The sequence below is a fragment of the Furipterus horrens genome, unplaced genomic scaffold (genome assembly GCF_987537825.1).
Source record: "Furipterus horrens unplaced genomic scaffold, mFurHor1.1.pri manual_scaffold_17, whole genome shotgun sequence".
Lineage (NCBI taxonomy): Eukaryota > Metazoa > Chordata > Mammalia > Chiroptera > Furipteridae > Furipterus > Furipterus horrens.
This window is the reverse complement of record NW_028327187.1, coordinates 1,865,540-1,882,807: the sequence shown is the minus strand read 5'-3', so window position 1 is coordinate 1,882,807 and position 17,268 is coordinate 1,865,540.

Below are 17,268 nucleotides of genomic sequence, written 5' to 3'. Positions count from 1 at the left end.
ACTCTGCTGAGAGACAGGCAGTTTCTTCCTCCGCCCCAACCCCCACTGGTTTTCACACTCAGAACAATGAGGCTTAATTTTCCCTGGCGCTGGGACCGTGAGCTGCATGGTCTGGTCTGGAGCTGGGAACGCTCCCCAGGTGTCCCTCCCCACTTTTTAAAATGTGTGACTGTACTCTCCTCTGGCTTGCTGCTGCCACCACCACACCGTGTCCTCTCCGCCCTGGCTCCGCCCCTCCTAGCTCTCTGGGTGAGTATTTCTTCTTTATATCTTTGTTTGTTAGACTTCCGTGCAACTCAATTTCCTGGAAGTTCTGGTTGTCTCTAGTTTTGAGGTAGTTGTATTTCTTCCTAGTTGTGGAGGGAGACTCAGCATGTCTGTCTAGGCCTCCATCTTGGCTGGAAGTCTCTATAATTTTGTTTTAGTATGTTTTTACTTAATTATTAATGACTTTGAGTGTACATTTTCTCATATTCCTTGACCATTTTGATTTCTTCTTCCATGACTTGCTTGGTCATGTGTTTAGTCAATTTCTTGTTTGAGGATTTTTTTATTGGTATGTTGACCTTCTATTATAAGTTTCAAATGTATTCTCCCAGAATGTGGTTCATATTATTTATGGTATGTTTTGCTCTTCAAAATTTACCAGCACTTTATGAGTTGTTCTTTTTGTGTTTGAATGAAACCTTTCTTATGCTGAGGTCATACATATTTTAAAATGTTACTTTTTAGCACTAATATTGAAGAACATAAGCACCTGTACATTCATTTCAGGGTTAACTACAATCACCAAGATCTGGAAGCAGCTCAAGTGCCCATCAGTAGATGAGTGGATAAAGCAACTATGGGACATTTGCACGGAGGAATATACTACTTGGCTACAAAAAAGTAAATTTTACCATTTCTATTCTTTAAGGAATATTTTATTGATTATACTGTTACAGTAGTCTCAGTATTTTCCCCTTTGCTCCCCTCTGCCCAGTACCCCCATTCCCTCCAGCAATCCCACCCCCCTTAGTTCATGTCCATGGGTCGTGCATGTAAGTTCTTTGGCTTCACCCTTTCCTATATTATTCTTACCTTCCCCCTGTCTAGTTTGTACCAACCGGTTATGCTTCTTAGTCCCTGCACCATTTCCCCATTTCTCCCCCTCCCCCATCCCAGATGATAACCCTCCAAATGATTCCCATATCTATGATTCTGTTTTTATTCTGGTTTGCTTAGTTGAATTTTGTTTTTAGTTTTCAGATTCAGTTGTTGATAGTTGTGAGTTTGTTGTCATTTTAGTGTTCATAGTGTTGATCTTCTTTTTCTTAAGTAAGTCCCTTTGACATTTCATATAATAATGGCTTGGTGATGATGAGCTCCTTTAGCTTCACGTTGTCTGGGAAGCACTTTATCTGCCCTTCCATTCCAAATGATAGCCTTGCTGGATAGAGTAGTCCTGGTTGCAGGTTGCCTTTCATCAGCTGGAATACTGCTTGCCAGTCCCTTCCTGCCTGCAAAGTGTAAAGTGTCCTCTGAGAAATCAGCTGATAGTCCTATAGGCACCCCCCTGTAGGCAACTCTCTGCCTCTCTCTTGCTGCCCCCAGGACTCTCTCTTTATCTTTCACCTTCGGCATCTCAATCATGACGTATCCTGGAGTGGCCCCCTCTGGTTTCCGCTCACCCGGGACCCTCTGTGCTTCCATCTCCTTTGCAAAATTTGGGAAGTTTTTCCAATTATTGCTTCCTAATTCTGCACTGGTTGACTGTTTTTTTCTTCCTTGTGTTCCAAATCATTGAACCCCGGTTTCCTTCCCTTCACCATTGGTTTTGTGTGGGTTTTCCTTCGTTTCACTTAGCATAGCCTTCACTTCTTCCCTTATGCGTCTGCCATACTTAAGCATATCTGTCATGCCTGTGAGCATCTTTATCACCAGTGTTTTGAACTCTGCATCTGTTAGGTTGTCTATCTCCTCATCTGTTAGGTTGGCTATCTCCTCATTGCTTAGTTCTCCCACTGTAACCTTGACCTGTTTCCCCTTTTGGGCCATACTTCTCTGTCTCCTCATTCTGACAGGCTCCTGTGTTTGTTTGCCTCCACGTTCCAGGTAGAGCTGTCGCTCCTGTTACATTGTAAAGGGCAGAGACTTAGGAATTCATCAGTACAGCACGAACTGTTTCACCACGTTGTGGCACTGTATGTGGGGGAGGGGTCTGAGAGGGAACAGTGCTCCCTGCCCAGCACTCTCCCCTTTGCCAGGTACTTCTTCCACTTCCGCACCAGACTGGCGCCCCTCTAGCTGTTGCCCTCAACATTGTTCCCAGAGTGGGTGGGTCTGTGGATGCTCCAGGGCCATGGGGGCCCCTCAAACAAGTGGACTATGCTGAGATCGGCAGTTTCTGCCTCCACCCCAACCCCCTCTGGTCTGCACAGTCAGAAGCAATGAGGCTTGATTTTCCCCAGTGCTGAGGCAGTGGGCTGTGAGGTCCAGTGAGGAGCTGGGAATGCTCCCCAGGTGTCCCTCCTGACTTTTTAAAAAGTGTGAACTGTGGTTTCTGCCGGCCTGGCACTGCCGCCACTGCTGCCACCACCACACCGCATCCTCTCCACCCTGGCTCTGCCCCTTCTACCTTTCTGGATGAGTATTTATTCTTTGTATTTTTGTTTGCTGGACTTCCATGTAGTTTGATTTTCTGGAACTTGTGGTTGTTTCTAGTTTTGAGATACCAGTAGTTGTATTCCTTCTTAGTTGTGGAGGGAGAAGCAGCATGTCTGTCTATGCCTCCATCTTGGCCAGATGTCCATTTTACCATTTCTGATAGCATAGAATAGATGAACCTTGAGAACATTACGCTAAGTGAAATAAGTCACTCAGAGAAAGATAAATATCATATAATTTCACTCATATGTGGAATCTAATGAACAAACTGAACTAACAAGGAAAATGGGGACAGACTCATAGATGGAGAGCAGGTGACAGCTGGTTGGGGGAGGGTGGAGGGACTGAGCAAAGAAGAAAAAGGACTCGTGGACGTGGACAGCAGTGTGGTGATTGCTGGGGGTGAATGTAGGGACAAAACGGTAATGGAAATAATACAATAAAGATTAAATAAATATGTGTATTTTTAATATTTAAAACTTTTGATTTGCCATAGACATATTAATCATCAGTTATTTGTTGCCACAGAACAAATTATCAAAAACGTAGCTACCTTTATTCTGTCGGTGCCTCTGGCTCAGGATACTGACAGAACTTAGCAGTGGGTCTCATCCCAGCATTCAAGGTGGGGAAAGATCTGCTTCCAAATTCACATGGTGGTTGGCAGGATCCACATCCTTGTGGCTTGTTGGAGTGAGGGCCTCCATTCCTTGGTGGCTGTTGAGCAGAGACTGCCCTCATTTCCACTATGCCACATAGTTCCTCTGATGACATTTTCATGGCTTGGTATTGATTAGTTATTAGAGTGTCATGTAGAATGAGCCTGATCCTTAACTACTAACGAATATGAGCCTTCAGCTTCACTGGGCTTATTCCCCTTAATTGTACCTAACATAGTGTATTCACTCCTATCTTTAAGCTGTTGTTTCACCCTACTTAGCGGACTTGTCTTCTTTTCTTCTGCTAATCCCACAATCATACTTTCAGAGCCTCCTGTAGTTTCCATGTGGCTGGAAGCCCATTTTATCTAATCCAGTTGCTGATGATCTTTTGTTTATCTGAATTATTATATCTACTGAGGTCCTTAATACTGCAGAAGTTCGCTGACATCTTGGCTTTTCTTGGCCTCTGCTACTTCTAATGCTTGCCATGTGAATTGTCAATTGGGTTTATTCAGCTTTCCAAGTCAATTTAAAATACTTATGCCGAGATAATGCTGTGCTTGAAACTTAGATTCTGTCATGTCCAATTTATCGATAAGAAGGCTGAGCCTGAAAGAAGCGAAATTAGTTTCCCCAGACTCACAGAGCTAGGCAGTGGCAGGGTCCAGATTTGAACCATCATCAGTTGAATTCCATGCCATGCTCGTTTCCTGTTTGAATCTTCCTAAGTTTGTTTGTCATGTTAGGCTGCAGGCTGTAACAGAAAAAGGGGCATCAACTTGAGATGCAGGCTGAATTTGGCATCTTACACCTGGCAGGAGATGGAGGAATCTCCGAGATGGAGCTAGATTTTTTTCCTGCACACCTCAAGGGAAGGTGAAGGAAGAGTGGTAGACAGGATAAAGGCACAGATGTTCCTAGGCTCGTGGGTTTCTCGGTGAAAGGATAGGGTGTTTCTAATTGCTGTAATAATCTGATACATAGAGTTCTGAGAAAGCTAAGAACCTGAAGGCTCAAGGAAGCCACAGTGTCTGGACAGCTGCCTGGGTTTGGTGTGCCTTTGCTCCTAGCAGAATGGGCTGGGCCTGGAGGGAGAGGGGGCAGAGCAGGCATTGCTTTGCCAACTGATGCTTCCTGTCTTTGGGTTGTGGAGAAATACCATGCTAGTGATGGCACAGTCTGCTTCTGATTAATATATGTTCCATGATTTACAATAAATGAAAATACACCTCTGTCCACAACATAGCATTATCAGGGCTATCATCTAATCTAGCTTTGATACTATATGGTTTTAAAAGTGAACATACGGGTGAAAAGAGGTCAGCTCTTCCCTCGGGAGCAGGAAGCAGCTTGGGAACAGAGGCTGTACTTCCCATTATTTAGCATTTGTGCCTCTTTACTAACAACGGTGCATTTAAGCAGCTGGGTGATTCAGGCAAGACGTTCATTCGGGTGGACGTATATTAATTTAACTTTCAAGATTTTTATTAGGTTGGCCAAAAAATCCGTTTAGTTTTTTCCATAAAATAAAAGACACATTTTTCATTTTCACCAATAATGTTATTGATTTGGATATTTTGAGCATATCAGCTCTCTCCTGCGTGATATAATGTGGATTGTTCTCAATTAATGTCTTGATTAGATCACTGTCAACTTCAACTGGTCCACCTGACTGTGGAGCATCGTCCAGCACGAAGCTCTGCAAACCTCTTCTGACACATTGTCGGTCCCAGCACCTTCTCCATACACGGCACACGTCTTTTTTGTGTGTTTCAGTTGTGCTTCTGACCCTTCCTGAAATGAGACAGCCTACTATGTTGGAAATATTGTGCATTTGCTTCCATCTCCAATATTAAAATGGCCACACAAAAATTCACCGGTTTTGATAAGTATTTTTTAAATGTACACTGATATGACAGTTACCACAAAACGGTCTAACAAAATTGTTTCAAATGAACTTAAAGACAACTAAGCACCACTAGAGCTTTTTGGCCAACACAATAAATCAATGAACTTTATTTGGGTGTATGCTCCCCACCCTTGAAAGTAGCTTCATTAAGGTTGTTATAATGAACTCATACTTTACATTTTGTTATAATCCATATCTGGAAGTTTTTATACGGGTAATAATTTGTTTCAAAACTTAGATTTTTCTAGTAAATTACACAGGCTCAAAGGGAAAGACACAGGTTCTGAGTGAGCATATCGTCCAATAGTCCAAAACACTCTAAGGGATACCCATGCCCTTCTCAGGGGCCATTTCACAACATTACTGCATAAATAAGGGAACATGGGGGTTTGACAATACGTTTCATTTTAATTGTTTATGGGAAGACCTGTGCAGATGATCAATGCTTCAGGGAATGCACCTAACTCTCTTTATTATGCTAAATATTTAAGGGGCAAATAAGAAGGATACTATAGGCAGATGTTCTGCCAGTGTGCATCTGGGAAGCACCTTCTCTTATTCAGAAAACACCCCAGGAATCAGTGAAGGATGAATAAATGAGGACACCAGAAACAGGGCAAAGGTGACAATGGAATCAAAATTGCTCCTGGCTTTAAACCTTCAAGTATTGAAGAAAAAATTCTGCTGAGCTTTGGTGGCAATGTATGTGACGCAAACCTGAAGTCAAGAAATCCCTAAGGTATGCGAGATGCAGAAAGGCTGCATTAGAGTCCCCAACTTTTCTGTCCTTCAGAATAAAGAAGAGGTCACGTCCTTGAACTTCATGGTGTCTAGTACTAGCGTTTGTGACAAAGCCCTTGACCGACAATTGAAGCATTCTTTAGGGAATGCAGCAAAGCACGTGCGTCCTTTTGGCTCTAGTTTGGAATGTTCAGATGCCCCCTTCTGATTTTCACCTTTGGATTTAACCAGGGGGTGTTAGGCTCAGCCTCATCTGAAGTCACACCTTTAGAGAAATTCATAGATTTTGAAGAAAAAGAAGATAAAAGAGGTAACTGGTTAAACACTGAAAGGTACTCAACGAAATTTGTCTTTGGTCCCTGTCTTGCTTTTCCTCGCTTCTTTTTGTCTTTTTATTTCTCTCTTGGTACTTTTTTTATACATCCATCATCCCAAACTCCGAGAGCCTCAGACCTACCAGCTTACTGTGCCTTATGTAAGACACAAGCCCCGTTTGCCTTCTTCCTCTGCTTTCCAAGCTTGCCTTTGAGAAATATGATGCAAGACTAAACGTTTTTCACCCCAGATCCAACTATTTCTTCCCACCCCTAGTGTTAAACCACATCGACCAACTAATGCTTGCTAAACTCAAATCCCAAGCCTAGGGGACCTGGATCCTGTCCTATGGGTACCACAGCCTCAGTTTCACCACACCTTCTGTGAGCTGGATCAGTGAACAGGTCTTGGGGCAAAGTTAAACTAGGACCTTCCCCAAATCTGCCCTGTGAGATTTTCAACATTCTTACTCCTTCTATGCCAGTCATCTTGAACTATTCTCAAGTCACAAGTTTTCAATAAGGGCTTGAGCTAATGCCTTTTCATTAGTATTGATTTTTCTACCCCCCGCCCCCGGTCTTGATTCCCCTCACTTCCAGAAATAGTTCTTAACTACATATTGTAATTTGACAAATCAATCAAGGTTATAAAGTAATGATTACCAATGGATAAATGTGCTTTCCCACTGAAGTAACACAAATATATTTCATTAGGTTCCAGCCAGAAACACAGAACTTTGAAATAGAGTATATGAATCTCAAATATTTTAGCAGACTGAAGAAGGGGGATCACTGAAGGCAAGAAATAGTTCATATTCAATAATCATTTAGGTCACCAAAGGAGTACACTTCTGGGCACCTATGCATTTCTCTGAGACTTCTGTCATTTATTTCAGTCCACAATGGAAGATTCCCTCTAAAGAATTGAAGCATTTAAGAAAACAGGGCAGAGACAAGGCAGCCATCTCTTTATCTGAGCACCTTTTCCTCTCCTTCCCAACTGCGAGGTATCAAGGATATTGCCTTTCCCTCACGGGGGTATCAGCACATATGTAAGATTTAAACTTTTTCACTGTAGGTTTCTAATTGGATTTAAGACAAACATGGCATCAAGACTTACAATCAAGTATATTTATGGGGCATGTGCATTTGGCGCTCAATTTATTGTACCTTAAAATAGGCTCCTATGAAACACACGGCATATTTAGGCATATTTTAAAACAATCGACTCATTAGGTGGAGAAAATTTGTCTTTGTGCAATTTTATTATCCACTTCATTAAGTTTCTATGCCTTTTTATTTCAGTTTTTAAAATTACCTTTAATCTAAGTACAGAGGAATTTCAAGTTTTTATTGCATGTGAATTTCCTGCCCTAGCTGGTATTTAATAACACATTCTATTAACTTGCTTTATGGTACGTGGTGCAGTTTTAGAAATCTAAAAAAAATCATTAAATTAAAGTTAAAAAGCAAATAGTTTGCAAACAATTATGAGAGAATTTCATGAAAAATCCCCTGAACTGGAAAACAGCTTAAACAAAATAAAATTTCAAGTTAATATTTTCACAGGTAATGTTCTACGTCCACAAGTCTTTTCTAGGAACGCATAGCAATGTGACTTTAGTCTTCGATCGGTTCAGAGATGAAGCCCATCTCTCGACAGCCACAGAATTCTCAATTAGAAATGGGAGCAGCTATCATTGCTGTAGCCAATGGGATGTGTAAATGTCCATATCCGCTACATTAACTGGTTGGAAAACATTGCTTGACGTTCTCCTTGAAAACATCTTTAGTAACTAGCTCTTTGATCGAATCAGAACACTTCTTTCCAAAGTAATTGTTTGTTGATTGAATTACACTTTTTCTCCCAAAACAAATTTGGGTCCGCAATGGGCCTTCAATGGTCAGAACATATTCACTGCTCACTTTTAGCCTCTGATTGAACTCATGCTGGTGATGAAGTACTGATTTATAATTTAAATTTCTCTTGAGGGAGGCAAATGTCAGTTTCTACCTGGGCTTAGTTTAACACTCTGGTGGAAAACTCGATGTCATTGTTCATCAAATTATTTATCAGGTAAATGATGAAATTAATACTTTTTATGATGAATTACTTTAAGAACTATTTTTCAGATGTAAGGATAGTTAGAAAATATACTGTTAAATTCTGAATCACCCTAGAATCGTAAGTTTAACTAGATTCATGTAGAAATGAGACCACTATAGATATATAATATTAGAAGACAATTTCAAGAAATTTAATCTCTTGAGCACATTTTTTTCAAGTTTATTGAAGAAAGGTTTTGAAAATTCTGTGTTTTTTTAATGTAACAGGTTTTTATTCAGGAGACATCTTTATAATACATAAAGAACACATGTTTTCAATAATTGCTGTTATAATTATATGTTATTTTCAGAAAACTCATGAGTATCAGAAAAAATTGATTTATAATGATGTTTTCCTGAAAAATAATTATTCAATGTTTGTTTCAAAGAAAAAGAGAATAAAGAGAAAAGGAAATTTTTATTCTAAAAGTGTTAGCTTTGTGACTCAACCATGTTTTTTGAAATGTTTCATCAGTTAGAAGGCATCATGAGCCAAGAGAAAATATTATACAATACGTTTGTTAATTATAAACTTTGATATTTAATCTCCAAATTCTCAAATTGATGATCCTTTTTTTTAAATATTTATTTATTTGTTTGTTTGTTTATTTTTAGATAGAAGGGAAAGGAGAAAGAGAGGGAGAGAAAGATCACTGTGTGGTTGCCTTTCACTCACGCCCCCAACTGGGGATCTGACGTGCAACGTAGTCATGTGCCCCAACTGGGGACACTTGGCTCGCAGGCCAACACTCAATCCACTGAGCCACAGCAGCCAGGACCCAATGATTCATCTTTTAATTAGGCACATCAAGAACTGTATGAAGGGAGGCGTTAACTTTATAGAACAAGTTCTAAATTAATGACAATTTTAAAATTAGGTTATTTCTATTTGTTGGAAATCATAAGGACTTATGATTTTTCATGCTAAAAATATTTTAAAAGACTTTTATTACTGCAAGCCTGCCTACTACACTAGTGTAATTGCACCAAACTCCAAGAGGAAAAAAAAATTGTTTAACTCTTAAACCATTATGTAATATATACAAGATAAAAATGATTCAAATTCTTCATGTACTTACTGGAGTATGCATATAAAAATCACTGACCAGAATGCTCACAGATTCCTGCACACTTTCCACAAAACTAACCTCATTTCTCCCCAGAGTTGCAACCACCTCTAAGTTGGTTTTCCTACATCTAATGGAGAACAGATTGTTTTCAATTCGTTGGTTTAATTGTCTGACTAATACCAATCTCTCCCACTGAGCTACCAGTTTCATAAATGCAGGGAACTGGTATTTCCCACCCCCTAAACATTGTGTCTCACTGTCTCTGGCACATAGTAGGTCCTCAGTATTTGGGTTGTTGAATGAAAACAAAATCGAAAATAAGCGCACTTGAAGAACGTGTCATACAATATTTATTAAGCTTTTGTGTTTCAGGATGATGTCTGGAGATATTATTTCAGTGCACTTTTCTGACTTTTGAAAAACAATAGCGATATCCTATTACTTTTAAAATCAGGACAAATTCAAGTTTTATCTTACTTGTTTCTCTGTAATAATTATAATGTCATTGTTTATTAATTTTCTATACCTTGTTGACCCCTACTGGTGATTTTGTTCATCATCTTTCATTGCTCGGGGAAAATAAACTAATATGTTTATGTAAAATTATTGTCAGCGATTTCATCTTCACAAGAGCCCTTAATTCTAGCTTTAGAATTTCATTCCTTTTATTGTTCTTCTGGAAGTTCTTAAGCTCTAGTATGCTCAAAATATTGAGGAAAAACCTAAAAAAAATAGAATAAAAGTAATTATAGACTACATTTTAGGAAGAGAGACACCATGGTTTTATGTGGGTGGAAGTTTTGTTCTATTTGCTGTGTGGTTGATGCCCTGGCCTCTTTGGGAGGAAGCTTGACTCAGCCAAAAGTTAACATCATCACAGAACAGTCTAGAGAAATGTTAGAGCCCGGGATTGATACAAATTAATAACTCAAAGTCACTCGTTTTAGAAATAATTATATTTGGGTTTATTTTTTCTCAACTGCCTTTCTTTTATTGCCAAAATCAAATCATATAGAGTAATATGAGTATCTGTTTGACTATGCATACATATTTCTCCATTAGATGATCTGACTTAAAAATAATTAGCTGTCAGTTTTTCAAAATATCTCAAACCCTGTTTGCTACTTTATGCACTGCCTTCCTAGGCTGAACAGAAAAATGTGCTACATTAAACATGACAACAGCCTGAGCGTCAATGAAACAGTAATGAATGTTTTGCCACAAATCTGTACAGAGCTGTGGAAGTAGAAAAGTTAACATAACTGAGACTGCCCCTCGCATCCTCATCCGGGTTCGCTATATGAAACTAAATTAAATCGCTTCAAACTTTTGCTAATGATACATCGAAGTGTTTCTCTTAAGATTGCAAAGATTTTTTTGTTTGTTTTTGCTTTTTTTTTTTTGCTTTTCTGACTGGTTAATCTGTTTTGTGGCATATTTTTAAATCCCAGCCTCTTTGCTGAGGAATTGCTTTCTTTTCCACCCTCCCAGGTCTTGCATTTCCATTTTCTTCAGAGAGAAAGTCACAGGTTTGTTTTTTTTTTAAACTGTGCAAGTGCTGAACAGACAAAGAAACTAGCGCTGATAGAATTCCCTTAACACATATTCATAATTAAAACAGAGTGATTTTCTATGACACATTACACAGTAACGTTAAGATTCATCATACTCTGCCTGGATGTATTATTAAACGCGAATATAAAAAAAATGAATCCTTCCCCATTATATATGGAGATTTTTTACTTCATCATAATTTCCAAGGCGGTTAGTCCAAGTCTTCATTACAAAAATTCTCTGCAGGACTTCAACTTCAGCTGTATCCCAAGGAGCCAACTGGAGAATTTACTTGTCTCTCGAGGATGAAGCCAATAAAACTCTCCAAGATTATCAGCAGGGACAGTTTCCAGATGGAAATTCCATCTGCAACCAAATCCTCCTGAGCACAATATCGATGGAAATAAGAGAGCAGGTTTTACTCTAGAGAATTTTACCCTCATTGCATTTGAAAGTTTAGAGAGTGTCTTTTTCCTGTTTGTTTTTGGTTTGTTTCTTTGTTTTAAAGGGAAGAATTGTTTGATTTTTTACTTGTTTGGTGGTATCAAATACACAGAAATTCGATTTTCGGAGGAAATTTTGCCTGCTTAAATAATTTTAAAGAATTCAAATTCTGAATGCACATATGGAGATTTATAATTCCCAATGGAAAATTGTTCAATCGTGTTTTAGAAAATTTTAGTGTCAGGAATGCATTATTGCATTTTTTCAGAGATATTAGTTCTTAAGGAAATCTGGGAAAGCATTGGATTATAATAAAAATAGCAAAATCTTGTACTATTCAGTGAGGCCTACCGATAAGATATTTACATCACTATTAAGTATCTATGTCATCTCAGATTGCTTTGCCTATACCTTTCATCCTTACATGTGATCAGTTCATACTTAAAATACCAGAAAAAAATAGAAAAGAATAAATTATTATGAAAGTTGTCATTCTCACAAACTGCAAAGCAAAAACATATAGTAGTTTTATGTATAATATTGTCTTTCTTTTATAGCTTTCGTGTAAATTGGTCTTTCTAATTAGAAAGCAGTGTTACATTTAAATCAATAAATTGAAGTGGAGGAAAAGAACCTAGGTATAAGACACAGATGAAGAAAATGAAGTTTCAGGCATCGCAGTGTAAAAGTATGGCCCCAATGGTCTTCAGTTTGCGGTTGAGGGTGGTGGTGATGACGATGAACTTGAATGGCACTCCTGAACACACATAACCACCATCTTCCCGTCTGTGCTGGGGGGCAAGACAATAAGGAAACAGAGAAAGGGTGGTAAACGGAGGCAGAAACATTACCAGAGTGATTTATCCATGCTTAATGTGGAGCAAGAAGTAAGTCAGCAAAAGAAAATGTGAAGCTTATCTCTTCATTAGTCCTCATTCTTATCCTGATCTGTTCCCTTTGCACCAGTAGAGAGACAACCTCCTATTGTCTCTGGCCTCGGCTCAGGGAAGCTATAGGGTGAACATTTTTAAATTCCACATGGGCTACTCTGCTCTTGACCTGCAGTTTTCATTAGTGTGCAGATAAAATTATTGTTATCAGAGCAAGCAATTCAAATATTAAGGAAACATGTATGAAGCAAGTATCTGAAATGCTATCATGTTGTTCTTATTATTTTTGCCACAATAAATCACTTGAAATTTTTCTTCTAGTACAAAAGTATCATTGACCCAACTCAAAAAGCACAGGAAATTTATAATCTAAAAGATAAATATCCTGAGTTGTGTGATGATTCATAGTGAACAGAATCCAAGAAGATTAAAAAAAGGCACATTAATCAAAGTATTCTTTTCATATTCTGCCTTTTTTCATCTGAAAATTAACATATGTTGCTAAGGTACCCTTACAGTTACTTCTTTTTTAAAAAAAATTATTTTTTTGTTTGTTTATTTTATTTTTAGAGAGAGGGGAAAGGAGAAAGAGAGGGAGAGAAACATCACTGTGTGGTTGCTTCTAACTCACTCCCCCAACTGGGGACCTGGCATGCAACCTAGTCATGTGCCCTGACTGGGAATCGAACCAGCGACACTTGGTTCGCAGGCCAATGCTCAATCCACTGAGCCACAGCAGCCAGGGCTTAGAGTTACTTCTTTATGTTTATCATCTGCCACTGTCTTCATATTGAGCTTCCCAGTCTCTGGAGCTGTGAAAAATAAATGGTGGTTGTTTATAAGCCACTCTGACATGATATTTTGTTATAGCAGCGTGAACAGACTAAGCCAATCTATAAGGAAGAGTCAGTTTGGGGCAGCTGTATGAGGAGTTTGCTAAAACCAGGTCTCTGTTTCAGATATGACTTGTTTAATTCTTCAGAAGTGAAGACTTGAAAGGACATAAACAAATAAGTCCTAAATGATGAAATAAAAACAGGCTCTACATAAAAGTCAATATCTAAAGAAATACATATTAAAGCAAAAAACACAGATTCTCAATTACCATATCAACATGTTTTGTTCATAATAAAAATAATCAAAGCTGGTAGATGTAAGGAAACACAGAAATTCTCTGATATAATTTTAAGAATACATTGGTATAGTCTTAAATATATACATTTCTTCTTTCATAAACAATTTATTTTTAAGACTACATTCTGCAAAACATAGAGGAGTGTGTGCAGACAAATTTACAAAAATATTTATCACGGTATATTTTATGTCATGGAAAATTAAAGTGTTTAAATGTTCGAAAACTGGGAATGAGTTAAATAAGTTATGAAACATACAATGTTCTACCATTAGAATCATATTTTTTGAGATAGTTTATGTCTGTCCATTAAAAAAAAAATGACAGCCTCATAATGGCATAATAGCAAGTAAAACTAAGCAGGGAGCAGGAAATACGATTTTAGGTATGGCATGGTCAAATTGCCAAAAGATTAGTAGTTACAGTTCTAGATAATCTGATTCTGTATCATTAACTTTCTGAGTCCCTTATATAGATTACAATTAACATGCATTGATTTGGTGAATAGTAAAAATACTATTAATATTTAGAAAATGAATGAATGTGTTGCATTGCTAGCATTTTATTTGCCAAATTATAGGCTTGGGAAAAATGTAAGTAGTGTTAATGAATCTTTGAAGATCTTCTTTTATTGGATGAGTACCCACGTACCACTAAAATGTGGCAATGTATTTTTAAAACTTACATGCATATTTTAAAATATGCTCGGTTTTTTCCTTTTATCAGATTATGAAAATGAAAGGAAATCCATGACTTGGCATCTTCATAAGAGGAAAAACCTTATCAACGAAATACTTTACTATTTAAAACATTCCTTTCAGTAATTCCCATTATCTCCATTGTTATTGTAATCAAGATAATAAAATAAAGCTCCTTTGCCTTAAGTGACTTTATTCTCTATTCTCTTTGCATATGTAGTTAGTGTCAGAATTTTTCCAATTTAAATCACACTATAGAAACAAGATAAGAATATTGGGCCAGTATAGTAGAAAGAATGGACAGATTTTGAGCCATTATTTTTACTTTTCTTTTTATATCCAATGGCTTCAAGATCAACTATGTAAGACATTCTTAATGAGAGTATGAAAAAATAGGAATAATAGCAAAATCTTAGCAAAATATTCTTAGATTTGATGTAGCTAAAAACTTCCTTACTGCACATAGGTAAACAGAGGGGTATACGGAGTATGTGCCAGATTACCAAGAGAGGCTTCATTATGGATCTCCTCACTTCCTGTCTGGGTCTCTCTCAATGATATAGATGTGAAAATCATAAATTAAGTTAGAGTCCCAAAAGCAATTTCATTTAAAAACAAACCCAAACCCTTTGCAAACTAGCTGATGTAGTCTGGGAAAAACAATGGTCAACAGTATATACATTGGGTTTTTCTTTGCGCACGTGTTCCCAGATAGCAAACACCTAAATCCGTTGTTCGCCATTGTCTGAGAGCTCACTCTTTTCCGATTATCTCACTTCATAGGTAATTAAAGAAGAACTGCTGATAGTGAAGTTAATCTAGGCCAATCCTACCAATAAAAAAAAAAAAAACATGTTGAAATTTAGGGAAAAAAGAAGAAATAAATATATTAAGTCTGGTGACATTATGGACACCCCTACAATGACATTAATTTCAAAACACTTAATATGGTCCCATCCAAATATAACAGAAGCAGATGGGTAGCTCACCTTTGTATTTGCATTGCCTCTGCTTCAGTGATGCAGAACTCTCAAAGCGAGTTTCCAAATAGTATTGGCTCTTTGGCCCATTGAGTGTAAAATTGGAAACAAGACATATCAAATGCTTCCACCTATTTCCATCCTTCATTCTCCTTGGTCTTGTGAATCAATTATTTTTCAAAATTACCCCATGGATCTCAGAGTGCTTTCAATAAGAACCAATATGTTATTATCTTCAACTAGTAGGAAATTATTATTTTTCTTATTTTTACGATTACTATTAATAGTTGAAATTTGTGCTCTTGGGAATCCACAAAAAAAAAAAAAAAAGAAAAATGTTCTTTACAAAGTGAGATTGAGGTGCTTTTTTTTTTTTTTGGCTTTCAGGAAATCAGCATAGGAACCAGTCAGCTCTTCTATATAATAGAGAAAAAGTCACAAAAGAGCCATGGTGGATTTAAAATAAATCTTTTGAAATTTTTGCTCAGGTTTTCCAGGAGCACTTGCTTGATCTTGCTGAAGGCTGAAGTAATGTGGCGAAAATGATGAGGAGGACCGCACAATTGCTTGGGTGTTTCGAGTATATGGTAAAAAGAAGGAATTGGTAACTTAGAAGGTTTGCTGATCACATTAAAGACATCCCTTTGATTAGTTGTAAAGCAGGTAGCATTTGAGAAAGAAAAAAAAAAAAACCTCTATTTTATTTTGGTCTGTTTCAGTCTCAGATAGACATAGCTCACAACTAAGTGCAGTTGGCCATATTCCATATGACAGACTCTCCAATGACACCTTTGTTTAACTAGGCCTTGCCTGCCCGTCTCTCCTGTCTGCTTGCCTGCTAAATCAGTGTGGTGAGATCCCTCGTACCCTTGATATTTGATCTGATCGTCCTGGCTTACCTTCATCAAGAATCCTGTTAGGTAGGCTTAGCAATTCCCCCTACTCTTTGCATCTCCTCTTAGTAATTTCTACCCACTGACCCCCTTCACTCTGCTCCTTGGCTATCAGTCCCCAGCCATATTCATTGTATTCAGAGAAGAATCTGATGTGGGGATACTAAATCCAAGACTTAAGATCTGGAGGCCCCTTAATCTGCATTTTAAAACATGGGTGTTTATGCCTTCGCTGACAGTTAACATATCTGTGAAACGCTCTCCCTCTTTTCCTGGTGTCATTCATCAAGCATTTATTTGACTCATACTTATATACAGCTGGTCCTTACATAAGGTTGTTTCATTCAACATTGTTTTCCTATAATGTTGATGAGAAAATAAAATTGATTCCTGGCTGGGGCCACTGCCTGAATGGAGTTTGCATGTTCTCCCCATGGCTGCATGGGCTTTCTCAAGGATGTGTATGTGGGGTGAATTGTCAGGTCTACATCATCCAGTCTAAGTGAGTGCGTGAGTGCATCCTGGTCGGTGTGGGTCCCACCTTGCACCCTGAGCTGCCGGGAGAGGCTCCAGCCACCCAAGACCAGGACCTGAAATAAATGAGTTGGAAATAATGATCTTACTTGTTTTTATTGAACTCTCCTAAATGCATGTGCAGCTCACATTTACTTCAATGTTTAACATTAGGGGGACTTTGGGTTTTTATTTAGAATCCAAAGGAGTTTCTAAGTTTTATAAATGAGAGAACAGGGATATGAAAAACATGGTCAGAAAATTTGGAAAACTATGTACAAAGAAGAATGTCAGGCATAGATAGAGTATTATCCTATTGTGCCCGCTTTATTAAACTTGCCCTTGGGTTTCTGGTTTTAGTTTTCAACAATATGATCTTGTCCAGTGTAATAGATCCCTCACTCATTCCAGCTGTCACTTTTTTGGTCTTTGTGGCATATCTAGACAACTTTATACTTCTCCTGAGGCACTGCTGTAGTTGCTTCCTACCCAGGGTAGTGCTGACCCTGCCAAATGGAATTAAAAAAAAAAAAAAAAAAAAACACTTTATGGGAAATTTCAAACATATGTAAAAGTAAGGAGAATGACATTATCAGCCCCTGCATATTTCAACACTTACTGACAGGGACTCCTGTGTCATTTATATTCCCACTAGGGTTCTCACTCCCCTCCATGGACTGCTATTAAACCAATTCCAGACAGGTCCATACAGAGAG